At 43.8% G+C, this 20,792-nt stretch overlaps 1 protein-coding gene across 3 annotated transcripts in view; it reads left to right on the top strand.

Moving 5' to 3' along the window:
* The first annotated feature begins 2,185 nt into the window (after positions 1-2,185).
* The window catches only part of zmiz1a (zinc finger, MIZ-type containing 1a), a 105,862-nt gene continuing 87,255 nt past the window's right edge, over positions 2,186-20,792 (top strand). Inside the window, exon 1 of one of the 3 annotated variants that reach the window (XM_022212611.2) lies at positions 2,186-2,552. The gene's annotated coding sequence lies outside the window, so the exon portion shown is untranslated. The remainder of the gene's footprint in view (positions 2,553-20,792) is intronic. The other 2 variants (XM_022212595.2, XM_022212604.2) reach the window with 2 other exon arrangements.

The following is a 20,792-nucleotide window of genomic DNA, read 5'->3' as shown; positions in this document are numbered from 1 at the left end:
GAGCTGCTGACAGAAATTTGACCCCTGGACTGATGACAGTGTGAATTACCTCTCAGCAGACCTAATCTCATCACCTTTATCACCTGTATTGACAATCTTGTATCTGAATTTAGTAAATAAGGTGTTTGTAAAGTACACTTACAGGCTTAGTTCTTGCTGCTTTTTTTGTGGCTATGATAGTGTATTTGCAGCAACTGATCTGCCACCCCATTGCACATTCTTGTCATTCTCCCTCCAAAAAAGGAGTAAAAACCACACTGAAGAAACCCCTGTGTGCAGCCACAGCATGAGGAGTGCAGTCATATGCAGTCATTCTATCTGATGCACTGCGAGCTGAGCGGCCCTCCCTCCGGGCAGTTCAGCCCGACTATAGGAAGAAGACAGGGAAGAAGAGAGCTCGTGTGCTGGCGTGCGTGCGTGCGTGCGCGCGTGTCGTGCGTGAGAGTGCGTGTCGGGAGGAGAGACATTGTTCCTTGACGTCACCGCTCAGCCCAGCCTGCCGCTGCTCTCAAACACGTCTTTGTTATTCCGAGGCTTCCACCGGAGACCGGCCATCCGCAAAACACGGAGCCCTGATCCGCCTCCAAAGCTGCTGGAGCGGCGCGCAGTGGTGTGGGAAAAAAACAAACAAACAAAAAACTGACATTATAATTGAGTATTGGTTGATAGAATACATTTCTATTTTTACCCTCCTTTTATTTTTTATTTTTTAGGACTGCCACTGTAAAAAAAAACAAACAAAAAACAAAAAAACAACCGAAATAGCAATACTACTACTACTACTACTAATAATAATAATAAAGCTGTTGTAATGATTAATTATTGATTACAGTAATATAATTACTATTATTATTGTTGTTGTTATTATTATTATTTATAGTTGATTAAATACAATTTTAATTAATATATTTTGATACAAATACAATCAATCAATAGCTTCATATGATAAACACACATTTATTTTTTTATCATAGACTTTTGTGTTGCATTTTACTGTCTTATGTTTTTTCACTATTATTTCCAATGCTTTACTTTATTTATTTTGTTCACTTTTGTTGTTGTACTACCAGGATTTTTGTTATGATTATCATTATTTTCATGAAGTCATACCACTGATATTTACACATTATATATATATGAATTATTTAGTATACTTAAAACAAACAAACCAGGGCCCTTGGCATTGCAAACTCACCTAACAAGTTTGAAGTATTAAGGTTAAAACCCTTGTGGTGTAGTTTATAATGTGCATTTACCTGAGTAAAATAAATATATGCTGTATATACCCCCAAAAATAATATCAAATTCATCTGACTCTAAGACCGTACAGTATTATCGATTATGGAGAAATATTTTATTGATGAGAGCTTATTGACAGAGAAAATAAAGCATTTTCATAAGAATACAAACAAATAAACAAACAACCCCCAAAATTTATGACATTATTTACATTTTCATCACAACAACATTGATAATATGAAGTTATTTACATAAAATTGTCATTGTCACAACAATAATGATAAAGTATGATTTTTTTGCAGAAATTTGTTATTGTCATAACAACAACAAAACCAAAAACAACAACAATACTACTACTACTACTACTAATGATAATATGAAGTTATTTACATAAAATTGTCATTGTCACAACAACAATGATAAAGTATGAAATTTGTTTGCAGAAATGTGTTATTGTCATAACAACAACAACAGCAATATTACTACTACTACTAATAATAATAATAATATTAAGTTATTTGTAGAAGTTTGTCATTGCTATAAGAACAACAATCACAACAGTGATCAAGTATGAAATTATTTGCAGAAATGTATTATTGCCATAACAGCAACAACAACAACAACAACAACAACAACAACAACAACAACAACAACACTACTACTACAACTACTACCACTGATAATAATCATATCAAGTTATTTGCAGAAATGTGTTATTGTCATACCAACAACAATACTATGACTACTACTGCTAATAATAATGGAAAGTTATTTTCATATGAAGTTATTTGCAGAAATTTGTTGTTGTCATAAAGCAACAATAACACTACTATTAATACCGTATATATAAAACATATTTTGCTGGCAGCTAATAGAGTCCATTGAGCAACTGTTGAATGAACTATTAAGTGCTGGTTTGGTTCCAGTCGGTGTTGAAGCAGCGCTGTGCTGATCAGAAGCAGACAATAGCTGGAGCTCAGAGCTGCGCTCCGCTCCAGTGTGAAACGTGCTGTTAGCAGGCTCTTAGCGAGTAGTTACACTTTCACACTCGGTGTCCTTCCGCGGAGATCTAGGTATCTAGGTCGCATTTTCCCACCGACCGACGATCACGGCTCTCTGGTAACTGAATAGCCAGTGTAATCTGACACTTCAACTTGCCGTGCTCTACGGTAGTTGATTCAGTCACTCAGTCACACCGTCTTCGCAGCTCTCACGTCGTCTTTGTGAAGTGCAGGCAGCGAGCGAGAGGCGCAGCGTAAACACGCGGTTTGGAGACACAATACGCGGCGGAGCCACTGAGGTCCGAGCTCAAAGTAAGTTTCGCGCCTTGTTATTTTTATATATATTTTGATTGTAAAGCGGGGCTTTGAATGTGTGTGTGGGTCGCTCAAGATGGGGTCCCGCTGGACAGACACTACCTGCTAACAATAGGGTGACCTCCTGAAAACCTTTAACAGCCGCTGATGAACTCGTGTCAAGGGTGCACATTCCGGCTGCGTTAGCCGGAACGGAGCGCCTTTACGCGGCGTATTATCCAGACTGTGAGCCGTACCTTGTATGGACGAGTTGCGCTGGAGCGAAATAGCCCAAGTCGGCGTGTCTGCAGGATTATTTCAAGAAAGGTGCATGCATTATGTGAAGGCAGGAATGTGCTCAGCGGTTGCAGGTCTGTGTGTGGGTGAATGTCTCGTCTCGGTCGATCAGCTGATGGCCCGGTTGATGCTAAACTGAGAATGTATGTCACTTAGCTAACAGTCAGCAGTGTGTCTGGGCTTGTTGACTCCCTTCAAGGCTATTATCGGTTACCTGTTGTAATGCAATTAGCAGGGATGTCTCTGTGTTACTCCGCTGCCTTCCGCTAAACAACACATGTAATGCAGCTCCAGTGATATGTGCCGCCTTAAAATGCACTGATTGTGTTTACTGGATCTTGTCAGGGATCATTCAGAGATGAGTGTGAGGTCATGGGGACCTTCAGGGGTCCCTTTGGCTTCTACTCTTGCTTGCAAACTGGGTACACTTGTGGCCTTGTATGGATATTTTAATGAGCCAAGTGCCAGTGTCCACTCTCTCCATTAATTCACCTTGCAGTGCACACCCACCTCTGAGTGGAAATCACTGTGTGCATCTGGTTTCCTTGTCACAAAAGCTCTTTGAATCTGACAGAGATCAGCAGTGCCACATTTTGTAACCTCTTCTGCAGGAGTATGAGTATGGATGAGTGGCTTGACTCAGCACAGCCTCCTGCCTTAAGTCTGGCGGACCCTCCCCGTTAAATTCCTCCCGTCTGGATGTGAGGCCAGCCTGGGCAGAGAGCAGAAGAGGGGGGCTCATGACAGGAGAAGGAAGAGGAGAAGGAGGAGGTGGAGACTGCCACTCTTTCATTACCGTGCACCCTGCTACAGGACAGCTGAACTTTGAGAGGGGGTGAAAAAAGACCCTTTATTCCTTTTAGTGAGGTAGTGAAGTTGAAGGGAGCGTGATAAGAGCACATCATCAGATCCTTTACTATTGTTGCACAGTTGTGGCGCGTGATGCCAAAAGTGTTCCCAGTATCTAGTCTGTAATAACCCATGTCTTAATACATGTGCCCCTTATTGTCACAATGTAAGCGAGATAAGAAGTGAGCAGAAGATCAGTCACTCTGCAAAAAGCTCTCTGCTAAAACTTCACATTACAGACTGCTTCATTGCAAGACCGTTGCATAGGATTGCAGGTGTTCATGTTATTGTGTCCACTCCCCGTATGTCGGTCTAGGAAAGTGTGTAAACAGATTTCGGATGGGTGCACCCTCCAGTGTCTCCTTCCTCGGTAATTTAAATTGGTGATGTAATGAAATTGTTTCAGCAGCAACACTTGTCAGCCGCACCACATTAATTAGTGCCGTTCGCCTTTTTTTCTCCTTCTCTCTTCTTTCTGTTCCTCCTTCTGACAAACCAAAGGAGCATTAAGTCGTCTCAGCAAAGCATGAAGAAAAAGGAACAGTCATTCAGAGTGGGTTACCTGATAAATTGTGAAAGAAAGAGGGCAAGGAATTAAAGCCATCTGCAAATGTTTGAAACTTGGAAGTGTGTGTGTGTGTGTGTGTGTGTGTGTGTTTGTGTGTGTGTGTGTGTGTGTGTGTGTGTGTGTGTGTGTGTGTGTGTGTGAGTGTGTGTGTGAGTTTTCTTTCCTTCTGTTGTCCCTCCTGGGGCCTCTCTGCAACCAGCCAGCCAGCCAGCCAGGCTGCGAGACAAGACAGAAGAGTGTCTGATTCACTAAACAGGCTAAAGGCTCCAGTAGACTCACTTTGAAATCAAATTTGGGTGTTTTCAAAGGCTTTTTAAAGACGGTGCTGGGCTCAGATGCGAGTTTCGTGCACTAAGGCTGGATTGTTTGGTCCTTTACGCCACGGTGCGACGGAGACCGTGCTGGAAATGCGACGGGAAAAGTCTTCAATGGAGGCAGAAAGACAACACAAGCACTGGCAGCGCTACAAGTTGCAGCTAAACATGAGGAAGAAAACTGTATGTTTAATCCCTAAACCAAACAGAGACAGACTGAGATTAATCCCTTCCTGACACACTATTATTAAACAGTATGCCACTTTAAAAATAGTGGATCTTTGTGTAAATTAACAAAATTGGCTCTTATGACTTATATCTCTTCAGTATCATTCATTGTTTTTAAATAGATCAGCCTGCAACAAGTTACGTCACATATTCAAGCGTCTTTTTCGAAACACCTGCAACAAATCTCTAGTCTCGCCAGCTGATTATTCGCAGAACGAAGTGAGGTAGTGAGTGCACCCTCCTCCCCATCTTTGAGCCTCTGCGAAGCGGTGAGGTAATGCTGATTAGAAGTATGTACGGGGGAAAACAACTAATTACTTGTGTTGGAGTAATTAGCTTTTTGTTACTCAGCAATTTACCGAGTTGCACGGTCTTTGCTGCTGTTTGCTGCTCATCTTCACAGCTGCAGCCGGCTAAGTGCTTAAAACCTGGCAAACGCTAATCAATGTTTTGACAGCCTGGCATTTCGTCTAACTGTTCTGTTGTTTGAGGAGTGCTGCGAAATACTTGCTGCCTGCACTTGACATGGATTCTTGTAGTCTGGTGTCTCGCCATCAGCCCGAACCCACCCACTTGTGTCCAGAGCAGAAGTCGGCCTTTGTTTCCGTCTCTCTGTTTCTCGCGTTCTGTCTCAAATGCGGTTCAAACTTGGCAGCACTCTTCATCTAAACTGAGCCTTTGTTTTCGATGTGCCTATTTTAGTCTTTTAATAAGGGAAAAACTTGTGTTGCCTGAGAGCGTTTCAAAGACTCGTTTGGAGAATAAAGGCTTACAGGGAGTTACAACCTGAAGTGTTTGCTTTGAGCTGAGGTTGTGCCCTCGTGTCCGACCTTTAACTACTTCCTAAATGTTGTTGTAATTCTACCCATAAGTCTACAGTTAAGCTGTCTTCGAGTTCAAACCTGGTAATTGTAGTGTAACTAATACAGAGAAAATCAAGCTCGTGGCAGATGTAATTCATCCCGCTGACTGACTGTGGTGACATCAGTTTGGTGCAGGAAGCCAAAAGTGGACCAACGTGAGGCGCCGGGATAACGAAACCTCAATTCCACACGCCTGTCACCGCTGTCCTTCAAGCTGCAGACCTTGCACTGTGGTTCAAGTTTGTGGCTGAAACAGGGCTGGTTTTAAGCTCCTGAGGTGTCTGAGGAAAGCTGGAGAGTCGCTGTGAATAATGCTGAGTCTTTGAGCAAGGCAGTTAACCTCAAGTAGACATGAGCAGTGTTGTTTGGCAGGAGACTGTAGCTGTGCTGAGCTGTTCCCAGGTGTGTGGAACAGGGTGGTGCTGCGAAACCCTTCTCCAAGTGGCATATTCCACGTCTTGCAAACTTTTAAGTCAAGTTCTCCACTATTTCGCCTTGAAATTAATATGCTGTGTCTTTGCATTGCCTGTCAGTCGACGGATATCTGTTTAATAGAGACAAAACATCAACTTAACTCCTGCTTCTGAAGAGCCGTCACTTCAACCTTGAGCTCTGCCAACATCAGGGAGACACAGTCCTCTAAGTGCTTTTTTTTTGGAGACAAGAGGGAACCAGAGTGCAGAAGAGGGAGAGAGTGAAGAGAGAAGTTGCCGGCCCACCCCTGTCACTGTCTCATGCATGTTTGATTTAATGTTCTTTGAGAAACGAGTACAGGGGACGTCACAATGGCCATGTCCTGTTCCCGTCCGTCGAGACACAGGGGCCCTTGAATCATAAATGACACCCGTCCTCACCAGGAACAATATGAGAGTCGGAGCCCGCACAGGAGGAACAAAATGTTCCCTCTATCCATCTATTCACCCACCGCTGCCGCCTGCACTCAAGACTTCTCACCATCGCAAGCAATTACCCTCACTTCTTCTTTTTCTTTTTTACTGCTGATGAAATCCTCACAGAACCCGACTCAGCAGCGTTTGTATATGCGTCGGTAGAAATAGGGGTAGCGATGGAGAGGGAAAGAGATAGTATGTGTCTGAGTGAGTGGCGTTGGCGTGTGTCTGTTTGGCTTGTAAATCCTGTTTAAGCTAAACAAACTCATTGTCCTCATCCTCCAACTGTGTGCTCAGTGTGTGTGTTGTGTGCGCCCTCCCCTCTTTTCCCTCCTTTCTCCTCGTCTCTCCCCTTCTCCTTTTGAGTTGTAAGTACAGTCACTAATTAGTCCCCTCTCCCTCCTCATGCTGGGTCAGTGGGTTTACGGTTTCAGCGCTGATCTGCCGTGTTTGCCTTGTCTCTCCTGATACCGAAGCATGCCTGCGAGCCAGCGCAGACCGCAGCCTCCTCCAAGAGGTCTTCACACCTTACACAGCGTCCCACATGGGTTCATTTGCCAGACAGCCACTCAGAACCGGGCTCGGGCTCCCTCTCGTGCAGCTTGCCCCCCTTGCGCTTGAGTTCATGCCAGGCATTAGACTAACCCGTCCGGCAAAGAGCTGCGCCTGCTGGGTCGAGTCGATAACCTGCTATGCTTTCAAACAAGGGCAATGCATTTTGAGGAGGATTCCAAATGATGCGAATTAATTTTAGATACACTTTAGTTACCCTCTACGCAGCATGTTGCAAATCTTCCTAGCTTATAGGCTATAATGAATCATTTTCTAAAGATAATACGCCACATGCTGTGTTTATAATATCATTTGTGCTATAAACAGTCTCTTGTCTAGTCGGCACTGTTGTCTCTCGGTGCGCGCTGATGCTGATTTTCTGGTGGAGGTTGCGTGGGAGATGCAGAGTGATGGCAGAGATTCTGTGAAGGCGGTCGAATTGTCTCCAACATGGCCTCCAGGGATACATACTTCCTTGTTTTCTGACAAAGTAAATTAACTAGGATTTACTAATGCAACGGGACAGCATTTATCCTTCGCCTGCGATATCAGTCATGAAGGGGGTTGAGGGAGTCATGCAATATCTGTTCTCACATACAGCTCATGCTTCCACATGCAAAGAGCACGGAGCATGAAATGCGGTCCATATCGAGCAGAGGCTCTCGTTTTCTTTTGCGGAGGCTCATATTACATGCAAACAATATAAAGGTAATTCGGTTTTAAGCCAGGGAGAGGGCTGCTCGCTAGATGTCGATTTTCCAGTTTTGCTTTTGGTCTGTTAATGATGCCTGTTGTGGTTGTTATGGAGAGCCCTTCAGATCATATTGGCACATAATCATGAGTCTCGCTGCCCTACTAAGACTATTTTCTTCCTACTTTTTGACATCGCTCAGTGACAGAAAAAAAAGTCTATTACTGTGTGCAGTGTGTTTGCCCTCTTGGTGCCCTCCCCTCCGTTTTTTGACACTGGCGGTTGAGCCAGGCGCTTTCCCAGGGTTCTAAGGACTGACATCCCTTTCATTTTCCCGCCTGGGCGGCTCAGATAAAGGGGCATATTTTAAACCTCTGTGTGGATACACCAACTGTAAAAAGAGACGGGCTGGTGGGCCAGGGCCGAGCTGCAGCATTAACTTTGCAGAGAAGAGGAGGGATGAAGAGGGATGGGGAGGGCAGATGAGGAGTGAAACAAATAAAGAAGCAGAGAAACTGAATTTGAAAGTCCACATTATTAAACAGTGATCTCAGCAGTTTATAATATATGGTTTAAAGCGCTGTAGCTGGCTGCAGACCTGACTTTGCAAATATCACAAACATTATCTGCAATCGCGCGGCAGATAACCCATCTCTCTTGTTTATCGCTGGTCTATTACAGGGGCAATGTGTTTCACCACTTTTTTCCTAATCTACCCCGGTTGTGTGTCCTCACAGCAAAGCGAAGCCGCGGTGGAAGCCGTCGTTTATCATATCAGTAATGAGACCAGGGTAATCGTGTGTATTCCGGAGACAGCAATGATACACTGCTTGCCGCTTGCCAGGGATCAGCCTCTAAACAATGTTTATCATTGTCTCCCTGGGCTCTTTAATTATCTGGCAAACATTATTGACAAACCAGCAAGGGTCCCTGTGTTTTAAAGATGCTGGGTTACTGTTCACAAATATTGGTTGTGGAGTGTGCTAAAAGCAGAGAGGTTTTACATAATTTTACACTCAAACCCACTGTCACGTCTTGCACTTTCTCATGTTTAATGGAGATTCTTGATTTATCTAGCATCCTTTGCAGTATATATGTTTGAAATTACCAAATTTTAGAAGATGATTTAGGAGCATTAAGTGAGGGAGAGGCAGTGAAGTTCATCACATCCAAAGATCTGATGCTCCATTTATTTTCGCAGTTCCAAAAACGCAGTTAAAAGTCTCAGTGACAAGAAGAGGGATGGTCTGCGCATAAATATGTCCAGCTCCCTCCTAAATTTCTTTGTTGAATTATGCTGAACCTTTGAAAATATTTCAACAGTTATGAATTGTATCGCCACGAAGTTCTGTACAGACAATAATGGTTCCCAGATGATGAATCCTATTGATTTTTGTGATCCTCTGACTTTTTTATGAAGTTAACATTTGTGGTTTCGGGTGAAATGTCTCTCCAACTGTTTGACGGATTACTGTAACATTTGCCGCACACGTTCAAGAGTCTGTCATCATAAGCTACAATCATGCTGTTTACCCTCTGATCTTTCATTTAGCACAAACATCAGGTCAAGATTTTGACTTGACACGTGCTTTTTGGTTTAAGTAGCTGGATGCTTGATGGTAAAGCAAATTCTGTGTCCTAATGATGTAAAAGAAGTACTAAGTTAGCAACTTTTCTTTTGAAGTCATCCTAAATTAGCTTCTTTGTTCACGTTTCTTCAGTCAATGTTCAAGTAATACATCCAGGATGGAGAAGTAATGGAGCTATTCTGAGCTCCTCTGTGTCTGTTCCAAATCCAGCAACCCCCCATTACACCATATTACATACATTAGCAGCATCTAATACAGTTATTACACATTTCAGCCATGTTGCTCTCCAGGCTGCAACCTTTGCTTGGCCGCTGAGTGGAAGCTGAATGACTTGTGTTGACTTTGTTAAAGACACACGTGAGAACATCACACGTTTCATGTCTGACTCAGGTGGGGTGGGGGGGTGGGGGGTGGTGTTTGCCTCACCTGCAACGTCTTCAGGGTGTTGCTCAACGATGTGGCTGCAGTCGGAAAGGAGCGGTAAAGCGATGGTCAACAACAACAACAACAGTAGACTGGTATGACTCTGAAATATGAATTAGAGCCAAACTCTACATTAGCTACGCCTACACATTTACACTCACATATTTCTTCCCTCTTCTCCTTGTCCTGCCTCTATAACCACGTCTCCCTGGATGTCACATCAACAAGAGAGGAGGGGTGTCTCATTGACAGTTGCATGAAATCACCTTCACTGTGCCGTGTGTTTGTGCGTATGTACAAGTTGCCGTGAAATATCTGTGCGAGAGCCGGAGAGAGGGAATTGGGGGTAGCAGCTACAGCGGTGGCTTGGGGTGAGGTCCTGCCCTGATTTTCTCTGGAATTCCTTTGTTTTTGGAAGCCAGAAAGGGGGAAACTAAATCTGCGTAGCCTGAGGGTCTCTGCTCCTTGAGAATTCTCCGCACACATCCCTCTGCCGCCATCTCTGATGGTTTTAGGGGTAGCTCTGTTTTCAAAGCTCAGAACAGCCAAGGTGTTTTTCACCTTCCACAGAAAAGAGAGGGAAAAAAAAGATGACTGCACCAGGCAAACCGTCTCAGGCCTGGAGGGACCGATGCTACTCAAACATAAATGTGCTCTATGTTTCAGAGCTGCGGAAATGAAAGTCAAATGTAGATCCTGTCACTCAGGGCACAAAAGATACCTTCCGATGAATATGGATGAAAAATACAGGAGCACAGAGAGCACAGTCTTTATTCAAAGACTAATAATTAGGGAAAAAGTGTTGCAATGATTGCCCCAGTGTTTTCCATTTTTAATGATTCTCCTTTGCAAATTAACAAGTGTTTTTAATTGTGTTTCATGGCTACTGGAAGGCCGCTGTGGAAATATTGTCAGCTACTCCTGCATGCTGAAAATTTCACCTCACATTCATGCCTCATTAAATCTGATAAACCATGGGTAATGGTGTTAAAATTGTACAAAGCTATCTCCATTTACTCTGTGCCACAAGTTTTCCGTGACCAGATCCTTATCTGGCGGGCTGTCGCTTTAAGTAACTAACTTCCACAAAGCAGAGCTTTTCCCTCTCGTTTGAAGGGGGCTCGTGTTGAGTGAGGGGGGAATTGAATAGGCTTGTTGCCTGCCTCTATTGAGTCTGCCTCATTCTTCCCTGTCCCCTGGAACGAAGGGTGGGGGGGCTTGAGAAAGGGGAGGTGGCAGAGGAAAGGGGAATCGGAGAAGGGCTTGGAGGTCTGATCATGTGAGCAATAATAGTGTTCGTGCTGGTCCCTTTCAGGCTGTCACAGTAAATCTGTTTGACTTGTCACTTTCTAAATCATTACGAAGGCTAAAAGCCTCTCTATTGGATTGTGGTGGAAGGGGGGAGGCAGCAGGTTTCCTTTGTGCCTTCTTGACGATGATGATAATCAAGTTTGTTTCTGGCCATCCTGCTGTGAGGCTATAATTAGCTCCCTTCTTCTCTCTTCTCATCATCTTTCTTTTTTTTGCGTGTTGCTCCTCAGAGTGGAAGAGAGTCGTTGCGTAGAGGTCATGTGTTGACTTTTGTGTAGCGGTGCCTGAGTGAACACTCTCTTAGTTTCATCTGCTGCACATTCAGAGACGGTTTATTTTTCACTGTGTACTAAAGTGACTTTAAAAACCAGCCCTGGTGGTGATTTAGTGCTTGTGAGGTCAGTCAGGGTGAGAGTAGCTGCTCGAGGTATGTCTAAACTTGTAGCGTCACTCTCCTGACCAGGCTGGTTGCTGACTGACAGAAACATGACAGAATAGATCTCATCCCAGCGATGAAGTCTGCGCGACGTGACGCCTGAATCCCGATGACAACTCACCTCACCTTCTTCCGTTTTTCTTCTTCTTCCCCTCTGGTTTCTCTCCTCTCCTTTTTCGTGCCATCCATCTTCTCCTCTCTGCTCGCCCTGCTCACTCCCTTTTGCTCCCCTCTCCACCACACACACTTCTTTGGTGTGTGTGCCAGCAGCACTCATGCCTGGAACAGAGCGCCAGGGCAGACATCTGTCGCACAGCGTCCCTGATCTGATCTGTGGCTCGAAGCATCGGGGTCACGAAGAGTAGCAGCCGCCAGTCCAGACACTGCGGGAGACAATCTGAAAGCTCTATCTCTGTATTTTGAACTTCGGATGTCTCTATGTTTCCTCTGTCTCCCTCATTAACATTCACATTGCACGCAGCCGCAAACACACCGGGGTATTAAGTTGTTTGTTGTCTTTATGTCGAGCGTCTGTCCTTTGGACTGGGTGGCACTTAGTCAAACTGGGCTGGCGCTGCTCCACATCTTCCTGGTGAAGCGCTTCCTTCGACTCGCAGGTGCAGAGAGAGGAGGGGAAATGTCGGTTTTGTCAGGTTGTTCGTCAGCTGCGATGATGTGCAGCTGATCTGAAAGGAGGATTTTGACAGTTAGACTGGATCTTTGTGCCTGGGGCAACGCCATTAATGACAAAACCAATGACAGAATGAATAAAAGGGCGTTAATTGCAGCTGCTCGGTTTTGTTAGAGAGAATGTAAGTATGGATTGACACACACAGCGTCTGCCAGGTTTGATACTTCACATACCTTCTTGAGAGATTAATGGCTGCATATTGATCCCACTCACTGTTTTGGCATTTATTGGTGCTGCAGTGGAAGCTTCTTCCTCAAAACAGGTGAGTTCATGCCAAGTGACAAGACTGGTAAATGCTTCCTGCAGACATTTATGGGAAAATGTCAAATCTTTATAGAGGGACTATCAAAGGGCCACGACACTGTTTTTGCATGTTGTAGCTCATTAAGTACAAATTGCTTGCCTCGTATTTAACATGTACATACATTTTGACGATTTTTCAGTTTTTTTTTTGCCTTCTAGGCTGCCATTTGTTTCTATTCATTCCACTAAATTATGAAGTTTAACTTGCGGAGACTTGATTTGACAGCTAATCCATCACAGTGCACGGAGCATTTAGTTGCCCTTAAGTTATGTTTTCTGAATGTAGTGATGCCGTCGACGGCAGATTTAAAAGCTCCTCCTGCCGGTGTGTTTGAAGATGCTGCGTCAAGAGATTTCAGAGCAACCTGTATAAAGAAAGAGGCGACTAAACACACATGCTCCTTTCTCACATCCATGTTTACTCACTCGCCATTCTCATTTGATTTTCTGACAACGCAGCTTGTCAAAGCAGTGCTTTTGGCTGTATGGAGAGTTTTGACAGTGGTTCCTGATTGCAATTTCCGTGTCAGCGCAGACTGAGATGAGTCTGCTTTAACATTCTCGACAGATTTTCAAGTTGTATTTCACTGAAGCCAGAAGTTTGGAAATCAATCTAAAAACACATGATGTTCTTTTGGAAATGATTTCCAATAATATGTGGCTTTTTTTGTATCTGACAATCAAGTTGAACTGCCCTTTTGTTTCCACTTCTTGATTCAGTTTTCTGTTTGGAAGAAGAAGGAGTTATTTTGCAGCTAACAGATCGTTTCTTTGAAATCTATCCTGTCAACATCATTTTCAGTCGACTTAGAAGTGGCTGGCTGCACTGGTCGCTTCAAACAGTTAGACTAATATTAAAAAAAAAGGAAAAAATTGTCAGATTTAACAGTCAGTTCAGCAGCACCATTTTTTTGCCCTTGCCCACAGTACATTGATCTCAGATTGTAGTTTTCTACCCTGGGAGGCAGCCACGAATGAGCAAAACATCTCTGAATCACTCTGAAAATCTGAGATGTGGGCAGAGGCCTGCAAAAAAACTCCAGGTATGGTCCTTTAAGATAAAGCAGCAGACCTGTTTGATTAACTCAAAGCCTCAGGAATACTCAGCTTTCCAAATCTCCCAAGTCACTGAATCTGAAGCTGCTTTGATTCAGCTCATCTCCTGTGAGTCAGCAGAATCACAAAGTACAAGGCGAGCATGTGTGACAAGTAGATTAGTCCCTTTTGTTGCGCCTGTTCTCTTTCAAAACAAATATCCTAGCATCTTGTTTGCTTAGTATGAACCCCTGAGATGGAAATCGGGCTGAGATAAGATAAATGGCAGACACCGCTGTCATCTTTTGAAAGATAATTGACCTGTGACACTTTATTGGCATGAGCCCAAGCACGCCATCATGCCATGGTTTGAATGTAAATGCTGTTTTAAAGTAAGCCTGGAAATAAATGTTTACTTATTGCCATTATAAAGAGGTTGATTTGCTAAGTTAATACACTTACTCCAGTCTGCCGTACAGACCTGCCCTTCACTTGTAATGCTGGCACTGGTTCGAGAGTAGAGCGGCTCATGCGACCTGACAAACTCACGGCTACTGTACACTTTTAAAGACATTAAAAAAACTATATACTCTGCAGATTTCAGATAGCATTTCACTAAGCAAATATTAACTGGCTGGCTCCGTGCATTAATGGGGTTCACTTACAGTATCGTAGCCAAAGCTTACAGTATACTTACACAGTATAAATCTGTCTTTCATAGGTCATGTTGGCACTGTCAGAATATACTGTATCCAATAACATTATGATATCATAATGATACATGATGGTCCATCTTCTACCTATATATTTAAAGTTTTTTTGTTTCTAATTTTTGTAGAAAATAAAAACAAAAACAAATGTGTTCTTTATAATTTGTCTTTTGGTTTTTCAAATGCTAATGAAAATTACTCGGTGCCCAAAATAGTGTTTTCAAGTGGCTTGATTTGTCTGAAGGTGAAAGAAACCATTTTAATTGATATAAAACAGACAAGAGCTAATTATCATATGTGAGAAGTGAGAACAAGCAAAATTTTTGCCAAGTAATTCTAAGGATGGCATTGTCAGTCACCATTTTGGCACAAACTTCAATTTCCCTGATTTTTTACATTTTTTACTGTAAAAATTGGAAACAGTACAACCATGTCCAGAAGTAGAGAGAGCTCAAAAATGTAATTATTTTTTAAAAGTTTTTACTAAAGTATACCGTAAAAAGAGGAAAAAAAAGGAGATTTATTTTGCACAAATTCAAACAAAAAAATTCAATTAAATCAACATGACAGACATGAGTTCAAGGGCGGCCATCAGTAAATTGATTCTTCCTCCTTATAAATGGTAATTTGTTGATTCTTTTTTAAGATAAAATGTCTTTTTATCCACCCAATGGGTTTTTGGATTCTGAGGTTTAAAGGTGAAGCATGCGGTTCTAATCCAAAGCAGTCTTTATCCAGTTCAATGAACAAACATCCCCTCACTAATCTTCTACCTGTTCCTTCTGTGTGTACGCTGAAAAAAGTGTTTGTGCACAGTCCTTGCGCTAGAAATAAAAACTAATCCAGCGTTTCCTGTGCACATTTGAGTTGGTGTACAGGAAGAGGGTGAGGGAGGTGAGGCGCAGTAAATCTATCACATCCTAACTATCTAAATATACCAACTAACTAACCATCAGTGATTCTACTCCAGAATCGCACACTTCACCTTCAGTTAGAAGCAGAGCAGCGTGTCCTCAGTCCAGCTGCATCCTGCTCACTTTCTGCACCTGAACTTTTCAAGCTCTCCAACTGAATCCTCTCAGTGTCCTTTCTGCGTTTCTGTTATGCAGCAGCCTTGAAAAGCTGTTTTCTACTGATGAGAGGCAAGGTCGGGCCAGTGAAACAGGACAGTATGGGAGGGGGTGAGCGGGGATGGAGGGTGGCAGAAGGAGAAGGGGGGGGAGAGAGAGAGGAAGTGTGTGGCACTGCAGCTCTCATGGCGTACCACCCGCTACTCAGCTGCAGCTACAAATCAAACAGAACCGAGCCGCTGCTGGCGCTGCGCCATGACACTGATCACTGGCACACAGAACACTGTCAAAACCATCTTGATGGGTAATTAGGGATGCTCTATCATTTCTGCTATCGCTTAGCCGCAGTGCTTATGTAGTGTAGAACGTGTATGATGCGTATGTGACATCTGAGGTTGTGGGAATGTTAGAAAAAGATGCTGCAAGGATATACAGTACAGCGTTCTACACATGCAGCCCTGCCTGGGTGGTGTACTTTGAGATAGGAGGATCTTGGCTGATCCCTTAAAGTCAGTCCAAAGCAGTAAACTCTAGCTGACTCTGAGGTGTGTGTATGTGTGTGTGTGTGTGTCTTTATGGCTGTGTGTAACCTTGTGGTTGTTTAAAAGGTTAGCAGCAGTGTTACGCTTCTTTGTGAGTGTCGCTGATGCACATCGTGTCCCGTATGACTTTGACCAGACAGGCCTCGCAGCTTCACAGAGCCAGCCAGATAGATAGATTGAGCTTTTAGCGGTTCTGCATATACATAGCAAGGAGAGAAAGAAAGTGAAAAAACACTGGTTGGCAAGCCGTTTCCCTCCCGTGATTTAAACATTTAGAATTTTCCCATTAACCCTCATCACTCACAGGAAGACCTCTGCTAAAATGCCTACTTTTGCACTTACGCTGTGAACAATTTTGCAATTTGTGTCGTTATTATCCTAATTTGCGCGAGCGAAAATGAGAGAAAGGGAGAGCACATTGTGCACCCTTTGATTAAGTGGGATGTTTGAATGTGGGTCCTCCACCTTCAAGAGAGATTTGATACTTGAGGGGTTGAAGTGTTTTTGATGGAAACTCCATTAATGATTGATAACAGGAGGAGAGCGGTTATCTCCCTGCTCCAGCGCCATCAATTATTAAAAGCTCTCTCCTTGCATTTTGGTGGCACATAAAATATCAGTCACCATCTTGAGTTGATAATATCTGTCCAAGGAATTTGGGCTTGGAATTGATTCCTGAAAACTCTCTTTGTCTGGTGTTTCTATGTTGTGCATTTTAAAGGTGATGCTAGAAATTAACAGTGGTTTGTTGCTGTTGCCTGCTCCCATTAAGGTAAAGTGTTTCTAGACTTCTAGGACATAATTTTGAAAATGCTTGGCTACATTTCAATATTACATTTTGATGGAACACAGAAAATCCTAACAAATGGATGCATACTGTTGCTAAAACATTTTGTGCCAAATAAACTTTCTGTAGCCTTGAACACTTCATCTCCACTGCTGGCTTCATGCTAAGACATCTCCTACATATCTTGGATTTATCTTTAGATGGTTGTGTGCCGCACAACATCCGATTTAATGGCTAGAAAGATTCAGTCCGTGTTCATGGTGAAACTCTTACACGCACACGCCACATGTCGAGTATAATGTTGAAGGACTGAGTGGATGGTAGAAGTGATGCTTGAGATTCGTGTCAGCCAGTGTATGAGTGCGTGTCAGCGCCACAGTGGAAGTTCTCCGGATCTGAGTGCTGATTTGTGCCGCATCGAGACGAGCTGACAGGCCTGCAGGCTTCTCTGTCACCGCCAAGGTTCCCAGTCGGTCCTTGCAGAGGGAATTCTCTCAGAAAGCACCGCTGTACTTCCACACAGGAGACCTGATTAAGCCTTTATGCCGCATGTGGCAGCAACAGAGCAGAGCGTCCGGCCACTCTGCTCCAAGTGCTTCAAGGCTGCTTCAAGGCACGCAAGAGTAGATGTTTTCACGAGGCTTCAAGTAGCTGTGGAGCCTTTCTCAAGCCCAGGTAATGGTTATTGGCTCGTGTACATGTTGAGAATGCCTGGAAGCACTTCTGTTGAGCGCTGCTCTGTTTTTTGCATCATCTGAGTGACACCCTCATTTACTGGTGTCAATATTCGAGTTATTCATTGACTGCAAATGGAGCCCTGCAGTACTGAGGCTGCATTTCTTTCCCCCTTCTTTTCAGTAACAACAGCCTCAGTCTCTTAAGATGAGCTGGGAAAAAAGAAGATCCTGGAGATATTAAACAAACAACAAGATGGAGGGATGTAAAGATAGCAATGACAGTGAACGCAAAGAAACAACAATAAGGCGATATCTTTTCTTATCTGCGCGCTAATCGGTGTGCCTCGTCATAGCAGTGAGGTACCGCGTGCTGCCCATCTTATGTCAACAGCAGTGTGTTTACATAAGCTGTTTCCCGTTGGCCATGGCTTCTGTCCTGAGAGCACCAGGCGGCGTAATGGTGAGGCAGTGTGATTAGATTTACAGATGGAGATTAATGTGAACGGAGTTAATAGCACGGGCATAAATCACAAAGAGGAGGCTGGAAGCATTGTGCTTGACCTTTTGAATGGTGATAATGATGCTGGAGACAGATACGCTTCTACTGGGGCTGCGAGGCCAGCATGCCTGGGTTTAGACAACGCCGTCACAAATGCAAAGTGTGCACGTGCGCGGGGTTAATAGGCGGGCCGGTCAATGCTGTGGCGCATTTAGATGAAAGTGACAGCATGTATGAAGCTGTCAGAACATTACACGCTAGAGAGTGAGGGAAATGAGTAAATGCACTCAGAGTCTGGGCACATATGCACACACAGGCACAGCGACAGGCTGATACCTGGCTCTTTCTTTAAGTGGGAAGTGAAACCTGTCTGCTTGTCTGCCTGTATGTCCGTCTCCCAGTCTGTCTCCCTGTCTGTCCTTGCACCGCAGAGCATCAGCAGGGTTATTAGAATAGCCCTATGGCTGTCACTGATAACGCCTGTATGGGTGCTGCTACTGACAGCGCTGCCTGCCTGCGTGGCAAACACAAGTGGCCTGGCCGGGGGATTACTGCCTGCTGCCATTTCTGCTGATGCCTTTCTTTATGTTATCCTCTCCAGTCAGATGTGCTGCATTTGAATAACTTGGCTGATGTTGTAGAAATGGAACTCCTTGAAATCTCCACCTGCATACAAATGAAGGTGCATGGACAAAAACGCTTGCACACTGGCACAGCGCATATTTAGACTTTCTCGCTTTATTAGCCTCCCCGTCTCCATCTTTTTCCTTCCTCCTGCTAGTGGCCATAACTGGTTATTTACATGCTCTGTCACTTACTGGGAGGAGTGATGCTGATGGGTGAGGAGGCTCACTAATCCACTCTGCTGCTGTCATTAGAGAGAAGCAAACAGACTATTACCACCTCCTCCTCCTCTTTCTGCTCATCATAAGCCTGCCTGAACCTCACACACACACACACACACACACACACACACACACACACACACACACACACACACACACACACACACACACACACACACACACACACACACAGACTTGCACGTGCACACACACAGCTGTGATGGAGAGTGCCTCTTGTTTCTTTAGCGCTGCTGAGTGGAGCCCTGCTTTGGTAATTGATCCTGTTTGGTACATGGGGAGGAGGGAGAGAGCGAGGAGGAAGGCCCTAAGTGTTGTCAGTTTGCTGCATTAATTTTTCAACCGTGGCCAGTGGAGGCTGGAGGGACGAGGAGGGGCCCCCGTTGCAGAGCTGGCTGAGAGGAAACATACTGTATTTAATGCTGCCGACACTTACATGGCTGCTTGTTGGTGCTCAAAATAAGTTCCTCTCTGTGAGACTCAATTATGATTCACCTGATTCATCTACTCACTCCCAACCTCCTGCCGATGACAAATCTGTTTTCCTCCATCTCCTTTTCTTCTGCGGCTCATAAATAGCCTTCTGGTGGTTGTGTGACTTGTACCTCTTTGTCTGGGCTCCTTCTCATGGTACACAGTATGCAGAGCTGATAATAGACAGGCCTCACTCTGGGTTTGTTTTTTTTGATCCCAGCTCTGGATTCTGGTCCCTGACTCACTGATGATGTCACCGAGTCAAGAAGAAGTGGACAAAAAAGAAACCCAGACATTCAGTTTTTACTCATAGCCACTCAGGAGTAGAACATTCTATTATTACTTCTGTGTTCTGCACAACTCTCCCTTGTGTACTCTGTCACAATACTCATGTCCTATAATTAGTACCACTGTTGTCACAATGCCGGTCAGTAGCAAGAAAGGCAACCACTTAGTGTTTCTTTTTTTTTAATGTCCGTCAGAGCCACGTTAGCGAACACTTCCATGAGTCATTAAGAGGTGCTCACAGCCTCGGAGGACGTCACTGCTGACATTTGTTACCGATATGAGTCATAATTTCTTGCTTTTATTTCATACTACCCAAGCCATCTGAGCACAACTCATCTCATTTAACGCGTCTGATACTTGTTGCGGAGATGCGGCAGCGCCATAGATCCTTGCAGATGTCAAGCGAAGCATCTAAAAATGCTTTGAGATGATGCAGTATGTAAAACACGCTGTGGGAGAGAGCTGCCTGGAGGCTACGCGGGAGTGAATTCATGATCAGTGGAGTTTCAGCACTCCAGTCTTGCATTGTCAGGAAGGGTCGTGTGCAGAGGACTCCCCTCTTGACTTAACTTGGCAAGCGCTATGCTTTGTCATCCCGCCGTCCAAAAGACCACTTAAAACAATGCTAACACAAACAGACCTGAAAACAATAGCCTGTCCAACACTTTCTGTCCACACTAGCATATATTAAGGCTCCACTGACACGCTGTTTTCAGGGCCTGATTTACATTTCCAGCAAAAAATCTTAAACGTTGTTGAAATGCCATTATTTTTTCATTCTTTCTCACGTGTTTTATTGAAGGAGAAGTTTAAATAGTTATCCTACATGCTGATATCCTGATGGATTAGTGTTATAGACTATAATAAGCAAGGCTGGACACTGCTCGAGACCACACAGTGGTGACTACAGATGGAGAAAGACAGCTGCATCAGAGCCGAATTAGTGCATTTTTGGATTAATTCATTATATTGGAAATTTAACAATAACATTAGATGAAAAAAGGCTAAATATCAGGTCCAATACCAGGCCATTGGCACTGAAAATGTATTCTTAAAATGTGACCTTTTACACTCAAGAAACAAATAAACATAGTTGGTTCAGTGATTGTCAGTTAAGTGGATAAGAGGCTGTGATTTCTATACTTTCAGTTTAACACAGACTGTCTGTTATCAGTTTGTAGCTTCCAGCACCAAATGCAGTCATTCTGATGACATCATTAGGGCTATCTTTTTAGACAAAAGCTTATCTTTGCCTCTGCAAAAGAATAAACATATGAAGTACAATTTGAAGAAAGAAAAAGTAAATTG

Source organism: Acanthochromis polyacanthus, chromosome 15 (genome assembly GCF_021347895.1).
Source record: "Acanthochromis polyacanthus isolate Apoly-LR-REF ecotype Palm Island chromosome 15, KAUST_Apoly_ChrSc, whole genome shotgun sequence".
In the NCBI taxonomy this organism is placed as follows: Eukaryota; Metazoa; Chordata; class Actinopteri; family Pomacentridae; genus Acanthochromis; species Acanthochromis polyacanthus.
This window is presented reverse-complemented; position numbering and strand designations above follow the sequence as displayed.